The sequence below is a fragment of the Rhinoderma darwinii genome, chromosome 8 (assembly GCF_050947455.1).
Source record: "Rhinoderma darwinii isolate aRhiDar2 chromosome 8, aRhiDar2.hap1, whole genome shotgun sequence".
Classification (NCBI taxonomy): domain Eukaryota; kingdom Metazoa; phylum Chordata; class Amphibia; order Anura; family Rhinodermatidae; genus Rhinoderma; species Rhinoderma darwinii.
The window spans coordinates 119,843,597-119,858,695 of record NC_134694.1 but is presented as its reverse complement, the minus strand read 5'-3'; the positions used below and the strand labels follow the sequence as shown (position 1 = coordinate 119,858,695).

The 15,099-nt window shown below is 46.6% G+C and overlaps 1 long non-coding RNA gene across 1 annotated transcript in view; it reads right to left on the bottom strand.

Moving 5' to 3' along the window:
• Positions 1-15,099, bottom strand: part of LOC142659960 (uncharacterized) — a 571,922-nt gene that overhangs the window by 168,891 nt on the left and 387,932 nt on the right. The gene's annotated exons all lie outside the window — the stretch shown is intronic.

Genomic DNA, 15,099 nt, shown 5'->3' with positions numbered 1-15,099 from the left:
GACTTAAGGTATGTTTGATGCTTCCGCTATCTACGACCTTACACCCCAAACCCCAATAAGAGACCACACATGAATTTTGGTGTAAAGGCCACAGCAGCCATTTATTAAACACACCTTTTTTCTGAAAAAGAGCATAACCATAAACACATCATAACTCCATGATAACATCCTGCTCTATTTCCCAACTCCAGATAAAGGATCCTTGAAGGCACTTCAATCATTAAACTCCATCGTTTCCTTATTAGGTCTGGACCCCTTACCCTACAGCCGTTCTGCACCTGACCCGAGGGCACCAACCATGTCCAAGACCTCTCTCTCCCTTCCTGGGGACCCTGCCCATCAGGAATATATATGAGCTGGGTAACCACTCCCCAGCCCCTCCAATACTATCTCGGGTTAAACGCCCCGAGTTCTCTTGCAACAATCTCCATTGTTGCTTCTCCTTCTTACCATTCCGTGCCTCCAAAGACCCCTCCTCCTACCGCCACGACAATCATGTGTGACCCCTTACACATGGTTGTCCCTCCACAACTGCAGGGCTTTCTCCATGCCCTCCTTAATGTCCAGGGTCCACATATCCAGACCCACCTCGTTTAGATGAACACCATCCGCCCTGAGGAAACCTACCTCTCTACCCTCCAACTCCTTATGCCGCACCACAACACCGCCATTGCGTGCCACAAACCTGCCAACTACCTTGTTGACTTTTGCTCGCGCTTTGTTTAAGCTATGTACGGAACGTGCCTGCCGCCACACCTTGCGAGCCACAATATCAGACCATACAATAACCACTCCTGGGAACGCCGACCACAACCGCAAAAGGTCAATCTTCACATCCCTCACTAAATCCCTGGACGACCGAATGCCCAAATCATTGCCGCCAAGGTGCACCACTAAGATATCTGGCGCCCTGTCCAAACCTGCATAAAATTGTACCTCTGGTAACAGCCTACACCACAGCATGCCCCGCAGGCCCAACCATCTGACCTGCACTTCTGCGTGATCCATGCCCAACTGCCGTCCGGCCGGACGAACATCAGCACGCACACCTCCCCAGTGTACGTAGGAGTGCCCCATGATCCAAATCAAGCAGGGACCTGCACCTAAAACAACACAAAACAACAACGTAACTACTCCATATCCACCTCCAGCACGTCTTATCTCCACCGCCTCAAAGCAAGTGAGGCCGCACATACAACCTATATCTGTCTGACTCCCACCTGCCGATCTTCTTAACCATCGCCGGGGATAAACCCCACCGAGCTGCTTCCGTAGCTGCGCCAATTCTAAAGGAATGAGAGCTAAAACCTGCTCCACCTCTGCCGGACAACAGGATACATTTTTTGAACACCTGTGAAAACTGGAATTTTGACAGAGACAGCCCGTCTGCATGAACCAACAAGGATGCCGGGCCCTCAGGCCTCACCGCAACAAACTCCCGAAAACCGCGGACCGGGCACACCCGCGACCCAGGTAACTCATACAAGCGCACCACAAAACCTCTCCCTTCCTGATCTGTCTTAGATCTACGGAGCAAACAAGAAAGGCAGGAGCCATCCAAATCCACATCAGCGTACAATAAACCCCCTGCCACACTCTTACTGGCCGACACCAACTCCGATATCCGGAACGCCCCAAAGAAAGCCAAAGAAAAGGCCAGTGTAAATAGCCGCACTTCAAATGCTGAAACACAAACCTCCCTCAACAACTCACAAATTGCTACCAACAGCTCAAATGACACCGGCTTCCTGAGATCCCTAACTGCGGAACCCCTCCTGAAACCCTTCATTGCCTGCCGCACCAGAAAGGACTTAGTCACGTCCTCCTCACCTTTCTTCTTGAACCAAAAAGCCAAGGCCGACAAACTCCGAGCGACCGTTGCTGCAGACGACCCCTCACTGTACGCCTTTCCTATAAAATACAGCAAACACGCCTGCCGATCTGCAATACCTGCCTGCGCATTTTCCAACAACGCCTCCCATACCTGCCATACCGCACTGTACCTCTGCCACGTGACCGCAGTAACCGACCTTTCTACAAGCGACATCGCCATTGTCACACCACCTTCCACAGATGCTCTGGACAAGGCAGGCCATGAGACTCCGCCCCCGGCGCCAGCAGACGAAACCTGTCCCACTGTTGACGAGAAAGGGAATCAGCCACAGAATTCAGCACCCCAGGAATATGCACTGCCACAAAATGCGCATTCAACATCAGACCTCTCAAAACTAAATGTCGCAATAGCCGCACGACTGGCGGAGAATTAGCTGTCTGCGCATTAACGGCCTGAACAACACCCAGATTGTCACATACGAAACGCACTCTCCGGTCCCGCAGACAATCCCCCCACAACTCCGCAGCCACCACAATCGGGAACAATTCCAGCAGAGCCAAGTTACGAACAAAACCACAATCATGCCAAGCATCTGGCCAAACTCCTGCACACCAACCCGCACACCACTGCCCCTGGAAATAAGCCCCAAATCCACAAGCACCTGATGCATCAGTATACAGCTCCAAGTCCACACTAGACACCGGCTGATACATGAGCACCGACCGCCCATTATAGGTCTGCAAAAACTCCCCCCACACCAACAAATCAGCTTTCAACTCCGCCGACAACCTAATGAAATGATGAGGGGAATGCACCCCTGCGGTAGCACTCGCCAATCGCCTGCAAAACACCCGCCCCATGGGCATAATCCTACAAGCAAAATTCAAATGCCCCAACAAGGATTGCAAGTCCCGCAACTGTATTTTCTTCCTGCGCAGCGCACTCGCCACCAACTCTCTCAACTCCAGCAACTTATCATCAGGCAAGCGACACTCCATGTTATCTGAATCAATCATGATTCCCAAAAACTTAATGACCGTCGTGGGTCCCTCAGTTTTTTCAGGCGCCAGAGGTACCCCAAAATCCATTGCCACTCTCTCCATAGTGTGTAGCAATCCTGCACACACATAGGTACCCGGCGGACCGATAAACAGGAAATCATCCAGATAATGCAGCGCAGATTGCACCTGCGCCTCCCGACGTACTACCCACTCCAAAAACGTGCTAAACATCTCAAAATAAGCGCATGAAATGGAGCAGCCCATCGGGAGGCAACAATCTACAAAATATTCCTCCTGCCAATAACATCCCAGCAAACAAAAACTATCCGGATGCACCGGCAATAAACGAAAAGCGGCCTCAATGTCAGTTTTCGCTAACAGAGAGCCCTTCCCGTATTTCCGAACCCAAACAACCGCCGCATCAAAGTTAGTGTAACTAACCGCGCACAGGGCCGGATCAATGCCGTCATTCACCGACTCGCCTTCCGGATAAGACAAGTGATGAATAAGGCGGAATTTATTCACCTCCTTTTTTGGAACCAAACCTAAAGGGGAAACCCGCAAACTCTGAACAGGCGGGGAGGAAAACGGCCCCGCCATGCGGCCCAAAGCCACCTCCTTCAGCAGCTTATCCGTAACCAGATCAGGCCGCGCCAAAGCAGACGACAAATTACGGACTACCCCATCACGTCCAACCGACGTACAAGGAATCCGAAAACCTTCTGAAAATCCTAACCACAACAATTCCGCCACTTTCCTATTTGGATAGCCCCTTAAAAACGGGAGCATCCTTTCCACCCTCACCGGCGTCGCCCCTCTTCTGCTCAGCATCTCCCTGCCTGCCCTTATGCTTCTTGAAGCATCTGGACAAACCATGGGCGCCTCCGCAACCGGAGCACTCGTGCTTGTACCTACAATCTGGGCCGAACTTGCAATGCCCCTCATTATACTGCCAGCAACACCCCTTTCCTGAGGATCCTGACCGACCCGCTGCTGACCCCTGACCGCCGGCCGCATCCCGAAAGGGCTGCTGCCCCTGTTTTGGTGCAGACATCAGACGCATCCATAAACTGATATCCTTGTGATCCCATCGCAACGACGGGCGCACCGACTTCCGCTGACGAAACTGTTCGTCATACCGCAACCACGCACTACCACCGTATACACGATACGCCTCCCCTACCGAATCCATATAACAGAATAGCGCCGAACAGTTCTCCGGCGCCTTCTCACCCACCACACTAGCCAATATAGCGAAGGCCTGCAGCCAATTCGCAAAAGTCCGTGGAATCAAGCGATACCGCCGCCGCTCCTCCTCCTCTTTCTTACTTTCATCCGGTTTCCACCGGTCCAAATTAAACTTCTCTAACGGCAGCAAAGAAAAAATCTCAACATATTCATCTTTCCATATCTTTTCCCTAATCTCCACCTTCAAATGTGCCCCCAGCGGGCCCTCAAAACACACATAAACCTCACCTTTAGCGGCGTCAGCCAAACGCACATCCTCCACCACCTTCTTAGCTGTACTAGCCGCCTCGTCAACCGCTTTTCCCACAGCCACTACGGCACCCACAACCGGCGCCACTTCACTAACACCCGCAATCACTGCCGCAGCTGCACCAGAAATCGCCTCATTAGCAACCGCACTCCCTGCCGCACTAGCAGACGCCTCACTAGCAGCGCCCCATACCCTCGCTGGCGACTGCTCTACGCCTGGCACAATTCTCATAAAATACTCCTGCATCCCTCTAAACAACAATTGCATCTGTGACATTGACAATATCCCCCCCACATCCCCCCCACACATCCCCGGCACCACATCCGTGGTAGACTCACCCGTACGTCCCTGAGGTGACCTCCCAGCGGACGCGTCCATCACTCCAGATAATCCAGGCGTCGGTCGTGACGATCCTGGGGAGTGGTGCTCCTGCACCCCACGCTCCCCGTAGCTCCCCGCACTTCCAGTCGCTGCTGCTCTAGGCTCCGCGGAATGCGGCCCGTCCACGATCCTGCCACCCCCTGGTGGCGTGGCATATTCAGAACGACAAAATAAAATCTTCTTGTCGTCGTCGCTGCCTGTATAGCAGACCGCTGCCCCCCCTCGTCCGGATGGGGCCCGGCGTCACTCCAAGAAGTTGCCCGGGTACCTCCGGTCGCTGTCGCCGCCGCACGCCTCCCTGCTCCTGCAGGAGGCGATCTCGCTCCCCATCTAGATGCCGCCCGCCTCTTCCTGCGGGTCGGTGCTGGTGTCCTGATGTCTGTACGCTGAGCTCCTCCGGCACCTGGAGCATCGGCGCCGGAGAAAGCCGTCACTTCCGGACCTGCGCGCGCATCCGGCCCAGCGCGCACATCCGGTCCTGTGCGCGCATCCGGTCTTGCGCGCGCATCCGGTCCCGCCTCCACTTCCGGCGTTGTTGTTGAAGACAGGAGGGAGGAAGATGGCCGCCGCGGCCCCCCCCCTCCTGTCACCTCCGGTCTCGCCCGCCTGATGGGATTCCTCCCTGACTTCCGTGGACCGTCGCCAGGGTGCAGCTCCGGACCAGCAGGAGGAGGAGGGTCCCTGGAGGGGCTCCCTCGGCGCCGACCAGACCGAGGCGTCTCTGCAGATGAAGGCCTCTCCTGAGGCCTGGAACGCCTGCTGCTGCGTCCCTCACTCTCCTCTCCAGCCGCTGGAACCGGAGGAAGAGCCCCGGCAATCAGCGCATCCAGCCATCCCACGCCGTGCTGCATCGCTGCATCCCGGATCCTGGCCATCGTTGACTCCATCGCCGCTTCCATCAGGTAAGTAGAAAATATTAATATGTATATTTTTCTTTTAAATGTAATAACAGGACAAAACTTTCTCCTGTTGTCCAGCGGGAAAGAGGGCTGCCTCTTCCCCGCATGGATTTATATACTTTATTCTCCACCCACCACATATAGATACATTTTGCCCCCTGCCCCTTTCACATAACCCTCCCATCCCTATAAATATAGCCTAAAACATAATACCTAGAACATAATAGCCTAGAACTCCCAAACACCTAGTCATGCGCTTCCTTCATTACGGCTGCGCCTACATTACGCTGGGCTTACTAATCGCTAATCCGCTGCATGCCGAGTCTCTACCTAGATGTTGCCTTACAAGATTATGTTCATGAAGTAATAATCTACTCCACCCCGTTGTGTTTGTGGAAGGCCCCGGGGGGAGCGGTCCTAAACCCACCAACAGCTCAGACCAGATGACTCCAGAAAAGGTCAAATTGAAAACTAAACACATACAGCGCAGGAACACCATGAGCAGAAATTACTTCTAATGTCTATCAGGAATTGGCCCCATTATTGATACAGAACAGATGTGCGAACTCACTAGAAATATTTTGGCTGAAGTCCTGGAGTTTTAAACCAGTTAAACCCCACTGGGGCACAGGGGAATTGTACAGTATTTACAGATGTAGCAGAGCTGAAGTTTCCTTTTGTGCGCCGTAAGAGAGTAAAGGCTCATTCAGACTAGCGTGATTCTCGTCCGCGTGCCATGCATTGAAACAACGCTCAGCACACGGACCCATTGATATCATTGGGGCTATTCAGACATGCATTATTTTTCACGCAGCGTGTCTCCGTTGCGTGAAACTCACTGCATGTCCTATATTGCTGCGTTTTCACGCACTTAGTCACCCATTGAAGTCAATAGGTGCGTGAAAACTACGGACCGCACAAGGACGCACATCCCTGTGCTGTCCGTGTTTCAGGCATCAATTAGATTGGAAAAAAACAGTGCTTGAAAGTGCGTGAAAAACAGCGCCACACGCGAAGCACAATGATGCAAAATGCAACGCACGCAGACAGATTTGTGCGCATTTTTTACGCACGTAAATGTGTCACGCTCGTGTGAATGTAGCTTAAGGATAACGTAGTAGATGATCTCACAGTTCTATGGAAAGGAGATAACACAAGGTTTGTGAAACATCAGGGCCTGTCCACACGTAACAGAATTACTGCGTATTTTCCGACCGGGATTGCGGAATACAGTAGCAGCAAAGTGGGTGTGAAAATGTCAGTCCAGAAATTCACTTGCAGTGCGTATTTTTCGGACCGCTGCATGTGAATTCCTGCTGCGGAAAGTGGACTGAATTACTGCGTTTCCTGCGCAGCAAAATCCGCACCATTCTGCAGGAAAAAATGCAGGACAGGGTGCGGTTTTTCCGCAGTGGATTGTCTGCTAGTTTAAACGGAAATGCTACATAAGATTCCGTTACGTGTGGACAAGCCCTTATAGTCTCAGCTCTGCTACATTAGGCAGACTCAGCCCTACTACACCACTAAAGTTTTTCTCCTTATGTATTATTTTAGGGATGAGCAAAATGATCCACTTCTTCAACAAAAACTGCCAGCCCATAGGATACGGAAGATAAATCAATTCATCTACGATTCTCAATTGCCAAAAACGAGTCTAAAAAATTTGGAAACAATTTGCTCAATGTTTCCTAATGAGTCGAATGAGAAAAACAAACAAAAAACCCCCCCACAAATAATCATAGAGGTTGTTATCACCGATAAATATACATTATTATGTAGAGTAGCATCTCCTTTTCTTTCTTTCCCTGCTCTGCCTGGGTAAGGCCTCGTTCACATCTGCGTTGGGGTCCCGTTCTTACGTTCCATCTGAGCTTTCCGCCAGAACGGGACCCTGAAAAGACACAAACTGACACGGAAGGAACCATTGATTTCAGTGGTGACGGATCCGGTGCCCATGGTTTCCGTTTGTCGCTGTTGTGCACTGGACCCGTCGTTTTGCAGGAAGCAATAGCGTATCCTCAGAGCTGTACAGATGTAGCCAAGTATATATTGACTCTGATAACTTGCTGCAGCGTGATCACACAGCAAAAGCCATTGAAAAAGGCGAATTCTAGTTCCTTGTCACTGTGTGTTTAATGTGTTAAGAGTCTTGATAAAGATGGCTACATCTGTATGTCCCAGATAGTGAAGCACAGCAGTCTATTCAATGTGCAGGACACACACAAACATAAATATTAAAGGGGTTCTTTAGGATCAGAATAAAAGGGTCTGCTTTCCTTCCAGATACAGCGCCACTCTTGTCTGTGGGCTGGTATTGCATCTTTGCTTCGTTGTATTAAAGGGGGATGAGCGGGAATACCAGACATAGCCCATAAATAAGAGGGGCCATATTTGTGGTAAAAAATCTGACCTTTATTACAAAGGCCCCATGCATACGACCGTATTTTGCATCCGTAATTACGGACCCATACAGTTCTATTGGCTATGGACACTTTGCCTTTTATTTCCGGAAAGGTGTCCGTGCTCAAAAAATTATAGAACATGTCCATTTTTTAGCCGTAAATCCGGCACGGACATGACCATAGAAGTCTATGGGAGCTTCCGTAAATACGACGGCTACGGATGTGCAACATGTTGGTGACATCATTTGCAGCTCCCTTTTTTTTTAACGGATCTGTATATACGGATAAAATACGGATGACTAGGGATCCTTATTTACGGACAATGTTTCGGGATAGATGAAAATACGGTCGTGTGCATGGGGCCTGAGGCTCCAAGCACACGACTGTGTCCGTAATTACGACCCGTAAGTTAGGGCACGGCCGCCCGTGGACATTATAAAGTATGGGAGCACGGTCCATAAATTAAAAAAAATAGGACCTGTCCTATTTTTTTCGGCAGGTTTCTACGGCACGGACACCCTCCCGTAAATATAGGGGAAGGTGTCCGTCGGCCATACAAACGAATGGGCCCGTAATTACGGGTAATTTTACGGTCGTGCGCAGGGGGCCTATCCCTGAGCTTCTCATCAGTCAGAGATGCTTCACCTGCTGTCGCTGTCTTTGAAGCCACCTGGAATAATTCTTTTAAGTATTACTTTATTTTTAATTAAATGTTAATAATCCCATTATGAAAATGACGCAGATTAGGATTACATATAATAATATTGGGCTACATTGTTTCATATCGTATATAATCCAATATAATCCAATACTATTATAACTTTTTGTCTGAGAGGATCCTTCCGTTTTACTGACGTTGACTTTTCTTCAGGGGTTTTGTTATAAGGAGACCCAAAAGTCTTTCTCGATGTGATACATTGTTGGAAATTTGAGAAGCCCAAATCCCTCAAGCATGAAATATATACAACATGTTACATTAGAGACACCTCAGTGATACAAATGGCCGGGTGTCCATTCTTATTGTGAGCGGAGACTCTGTGGAGCACATCTGGTGGTGGGGATCATGTTCACACAGCGGATCACACTACACCCCGCAGCTGCTGGATGTCCGGCTCAGCTACATTACTATACAATAGTACAAATACTCATCACGTCCCATAGTCAAGACTGGAATGGGGTCCTACTTAGATCTTCCCATCTCAAGCAACTCGGGGCTTATTTTCTTCTCCATAGTCTCTCTGCACAACACACATCTACGTCATCTCCCCTCACTTCTAGGCTATGTTCACTTTTGACATAATTATTTTTTTTTTTAACAAAATGTATGTATCCGTGTGATTGGTGCAACTCAATAAATAGATTTTATTAAAAATTATTTAGACTTTTTGAGATTTTGCTGCTTTGTATCCTGTATACAGAGCAGCTGTATCTTGCGATGAGACCTGAATCCGTCAGGTCGGCGGCACTGCCGGGTTTAGTGTCAGCGGGTCACGCAGGATCGAGCTGTAACCGATCACATCTAAGTTCATAACTTAGATGTGATCAATGACAGGTGGATCCTGCGTTTTATAGACCCACTGACCCCGTCAGTCCCACTGACCTGACAAATTTAGGTTTTCGTGAACTATACAACTGCTCTGTAGACCTGAAACAAAGTAGCTTTATCTCAGAAAGTAAGAATTACTTTTAATAAAATGTATTTAGATAGTTGCACCAATCACACTGATACACTGGATTTTCTTTTTTCTTTTTTTTAATAAATCAATTTCAAAGGTGTACATAGCCTTTAACTCCTTCGGGACGAAGCCATTTTTTGATCTTTCATTTTCGCTTCGTTTTTCACTCCCCTCATTCCAAGAGCCATAACTTTTTTTTTACTTTTGCGTCCTTAGAGCGGTGTGAGGGCTTATTTTTTGCGGGAGGAGTTGTAGTTTCTTTTGCTACCATTTATAATTCCATATAATGTACTGGGAAACAGATTTTTTTTTATTTGCGGCTGAATTTGGAAAAAATAGCGATTCCTTAATAGTTTTTTGTGTTTCGTTTTTACGGCTTTCACCGTGCAGGAAAAAATGACAACTTATCTTTATTCTGTGGCTCAATACGATTACGGTGATACAAAATTTATATAGGTTTTTTAATATTTGACTACTTTTATTGATAATAACCTCTGTCGCCACATCCTGAGAGCCAGAACTTTTATATTTTTTCACAGATTGAGCGATGTGAGGTCTTATGTTTTGCGGGACGAGCTGTCGTTTTTATCGGTAGCATTTTTTGGTACGTATAACTTTTTGATCACTTGTTATTACTTTTTTTTTTTTTAGAGTGAAGTTGACCAAAAAAATGTGGCGATTTTGGCGTGTTACATTTTTCTTTTTTGCGGCATTCACCGTGTGCATTAAATAATGCATGCTAAATTGTAATAGTTCAGACGTTTACGGACGCAGCGATACAAATTTATTTTAACTTTTTTAATTTTTTTACATTACTTTAGGGGGAAAATGGGAAAAGGATTTTTTTTTTAACTTTTAGTATTTGTTTTATTTTTTTTTCACTACTAAACTTTTTTCACTTTATTAGTCCCCCTAGGGGACTTGAACCGGTGATTTTTAGATCACTGGTACAATATACGGCAATACTAACGTATTGCAGTATATCGTCATTTTTATGGGCATCTGTTAAGCCCGGCCACGGGCAGGGCTTAGAAGATGCAGAGTGAAGGCAGCACTGGGGGTCTTCATTAGGCCCCTGAGCTGCCATAACAACCGTCGTCACCCCCTAATCTCACTGCGTGGGAGCGAGTAGCTGTTGGAGGGGGCCGCCCCCCTCTTCAACGCCTCAGATGCTGCGATCGCGATTGACCCCAGCATTTGAGGGGTTAAACAGACAGGAACAGCACGATCGCTGCTCCCGGCTGTTAGTCCCGGGTGTCTGCTGTAAAATGCAGTCGACCCCGCAACATATGGAGCGCGCTACAAACATCAACCCCCGCACCCGAACGTAATGACACGTCCGGGTGCACAAAGGGGTTAAAGGGTACCTGTCACCAGCATTTCTCGTATCTCCTCACCCGTCGCTGGCCGCTGTGGTCAAAAGTTAATCGCTGTTATCCCCTCTGATAATCTCCTCCAGTGACCGTAAATAACGGTCTGCAAACATTTCACACCTTTTATAGTAAAAATTTGTCAGTCTCGTTTAGTTCCACTTTTTATGCCCGCCCACCACTGAAATCTGGCCCATCCTGAATGCCAAAATCTTGTCTATGGTAGCACACATGTGTCCGTCATGTATGTTCCCACAGCCTTCCTAGCTTCGTCCGCGCCTCAAATCTAGTTACTGCGAATGCACCGCTACAGTGTCCCGTTGTGCGCTTACACCAGAACATGGCATCGATCCGCAAGCGTGGGATTTCATGTGTGCTGGGGGGGGGAGGCGAGGAGCTGTCAATCAAAAGTAAGGAGGCGGAGTTAACTCTAAAATGCTTGAGGAACAAAGATATGACTCTTATGCTCATTAGCATACGGTGCGGGAACACTAAAACCTGAAAACTAAAGCTACAGAGCCGACCTGTTATAAGTTACATAAAAATTATTTTTCACCCACTACCACCAGGTATTGCTGGTTTAATAGGTGAAATGCTGGTGACAGGTTCCCTTTAAGTGTCTGTCATCTTCCAGGAACATTTCAATGCCCTTCGCTACGGGGTCTTCAAACTTGCGCATCTCTATAGTCAATAGCAGGAAACAGAGAATTGTATCGTATATTATAAATGATGAAATTGAAAAGAAATTTGGTAAATTTCCAATTCTGACGCGCTTCGTTCAGCAATGCTCAGGGAGAGTTCAGTGTATTTTTGTTTTCTATACAAAGCTAAGGTCATAATTCAGCGCTATGTGCCATGAAATCCTATAGAGTCTCCTGTAGCAGGGGAGCTGTTCCTGAGCAGGTTCATGTTGAGTTCATATATGAGAGGCTCTTATGTAGCTTAAATTACACTAAATGAGCTGCGTAATTTGTGTGAAATCTCTAACTGGTTATTTACTCTTCCCTCTTTATGAAGAGCAAAATAAATTAAACCTGTTTGTGAACACGTATGAAACCCAATCAACACGTAACGGCAGCGCTGCTGGTAATCAGGGGAATCCTGTGTCCACTGCTTCTTGTTCTCCTATACAGACTGGGGAGGGCCGGTTTTCTGGGACCCTCACTATTTCCCTTACTGAAGTGGGTGCTGTCACTTACTGCACCCTTCTGTATACAGCACCTATATGGGAGGTCCATGTTTATATACTAGAGTATAATATGCACCTTGAATCTTCCATCTGATAGGAAATATAACGAACAGCTGAAGTTCTCCCAGCATTTCATATTTTTTTACTATTCGAGCAAATATGAACATTTTGTATTTAACCATATTTCACCTTTAAAGGGTATGTAGACTTTTTGTCTATGGCTCCAAAGCAGCTAGGATTAAAAAAAATAGCAACTGTGAGGATCATTTTGATTAAACATCTCTTAACATTTGGTGTATACAGCTCTTACTCAGATTTTTGTGTCTCCTAGGTTACAGACTACAAACGAATCCTGTGTAGTCTGATCCTTCAGTCAAATGTTACTCCACCCCCCCTGCCGCCTCCTCCTATTATCTGTAGGTTATCAAGAAGAAGCGTGGGGTAACATATTTCAGGATACAGTCTGTGACCACGGAAACACATAGGCATACATAAGCTGTATACATAAAACGGAAGGATATTTCTAATTAAAACCTATTTACAAATTTGCTTCTTTGTTTTTTTTAGATGCACTGGAACTATAACAAAAATGTTTGCAAACCTGTACATTTCCTTTAATCAATATACATGGGTGAACCATACTTCAAAAAAAGTGCTAAAATTGCTCTGTTGGGTTTATCTCATTGACCCAACACTTACTGCGACCAGTTGCTGCTGGTTCTCTACTTCTACGTTTGCTGGAAAGATTTACTCATTGCAACTGGAATTTAGCTGGAGACATAGAAAAGAGGGCGCCCTATAGAAAAAAATCAATATGGGACCCATGTTTTGTGTTGGTCCATCCCACCATTCCCACCCTACGAAGACATGAGGGGCTGGTACTCGGTCATCTGATTCTTGTTTCATTCTTTATAGGAGAGAATGGCAGCATGACCCTTGATTGATAACATGGCTGAGAGGGGACAGACCCTGAGTAGAGTCACGCGCCCATGTGGTGGGGACTATGTGAGTTTGGGCTCCCTATCCAGTGCAGAAGGCACAGTGATGGCTCTTCATTTATTGGATCATTGGACTTTTTTACATTATAATTTTATTTCGGGATGGTTGCTGGATGTCAAATCTAGACCATTAGGCAGTTCAGACCAGCAAATACTGGACTAAATAGATGTGACACATATGTAGAGACATGTAAGACCAGTATCCGGCTGTTGCTCTATCATTTTAGATACATTGTAATCATTTTGTTATCTCTCCCGCTAACCGCACAGTATTTTATGTCACGATGGATGATTTTAATTACGGGAAATCCTAAACACTAAATACATGTGTTCTCAGCATTGAGGGAATAACTAAAGGGAGATTGTTTTTATTTTTGTTTTGTTTTTTCCAAATGTCCTTTGAGATATAAAATCCATTACATTAGGATCCTAATCCCTTATGATTGTATTGCAATAAAAGGCGGCATATCAGCCACGCCGTATCTACTTTTCACAATGCTCTGCTAAATTATTACGTCCTTTTGTTTTGCATTTTACAATGTTCTACCAGAAAGTCAGACGCCATTGCTTCTCTTCTCTAAAATGAGTAGCAAATTGTTTCACGTTGGCAGTTAAAGGGGTATTCCAAATAATTTATTCTGAATGATAATGTTGTCTATTTATACGTGAAAAAAATATCTTGTATTGAGATTCATATCACCTATGGCGGGAATGCATGCTAGCTTATTATGGCGACCAGAATCCACAAATTGGCCATTGGGCATGCTCAGTCTACCTCTCTTAAGATAATATTGAAGTATGTTCAGTGCAACTGAAGTCATATGGGGATTTCTGATAGATGACAACTGTAATAAATTCTACCCTCCCTGTCATGAGTCCGTATAGACATGTCATAAAGATGAGATAAGTTTTGATCTGGCCCCTGGGACCCCCACCAATAAAGGGAACTAGTTGATCATTTTAGATGGAGAGTTGGCTGCACATGAACTGTCACTCTATTGAAGTGACAAAAACCTTCATATAAGAGCACTTCTCATCAAAGACCCTTTTACACCGGCCAATTATTGGGTAAACGAGCGTTCACAAAATGCTCGTTCCTGATAATTGCCCTATGTAGACGGGGCAGCGATCAACCGATGAGCGAGCAAACGCTTGTTCATCTTTTAATTGTATCTTTTTAAATGCTGAAACTATTAACCATCTTGGTGTGTAAACCGGGAGATGTGGCGCCGACATGATAGAAATGTATGGAGATGAGCGATCGGAGCAACGAGCACTCTTCCCCGTACTACCTCCGTTTGAAAGGAGCAAACAAGCGCCGATCAACAAGACAGCTTGTTGGACCGTGTAATATCACCTTAAGCAAGGTCACACTTTGCCATTACTCTATGGATCTTTTAAGATTAGATTTACTAAATGACAATAACGATGATTGTTACGACTCTCCTCAAAAAAGTGGATTCTTATGCCGCAGTCTGTTTCACGTTGGATAAACTGAGGTGCAGAGTCCAAAGAATCTCCCTGTTCTTCACTTTATGGAACTACGTTATTTCCTGGTCGTGTTTCTATTTTGCATTTCCCAAAGTAGTCACCATTTGGCGGCGGGTGCACTGCAGAAACCTCCGGAACAGGTGCAGAGTCATGAAGAAAGTCAGGGGTCGATTCTGGTAGAGAGGACATTGATGCGACAAATTAGAGGAGAAGATAGAGATGTAACTAGGAGACGAGCAAGGAGTCAAAAACAATGAAGACAAGCTACAAATACCAGCCGACAAAACCGAAATAAGTAAGACGATGGAATAATCTAGACGTAGGACTAACAAGCAAGCAATAAAGAATGTACCTCAATAC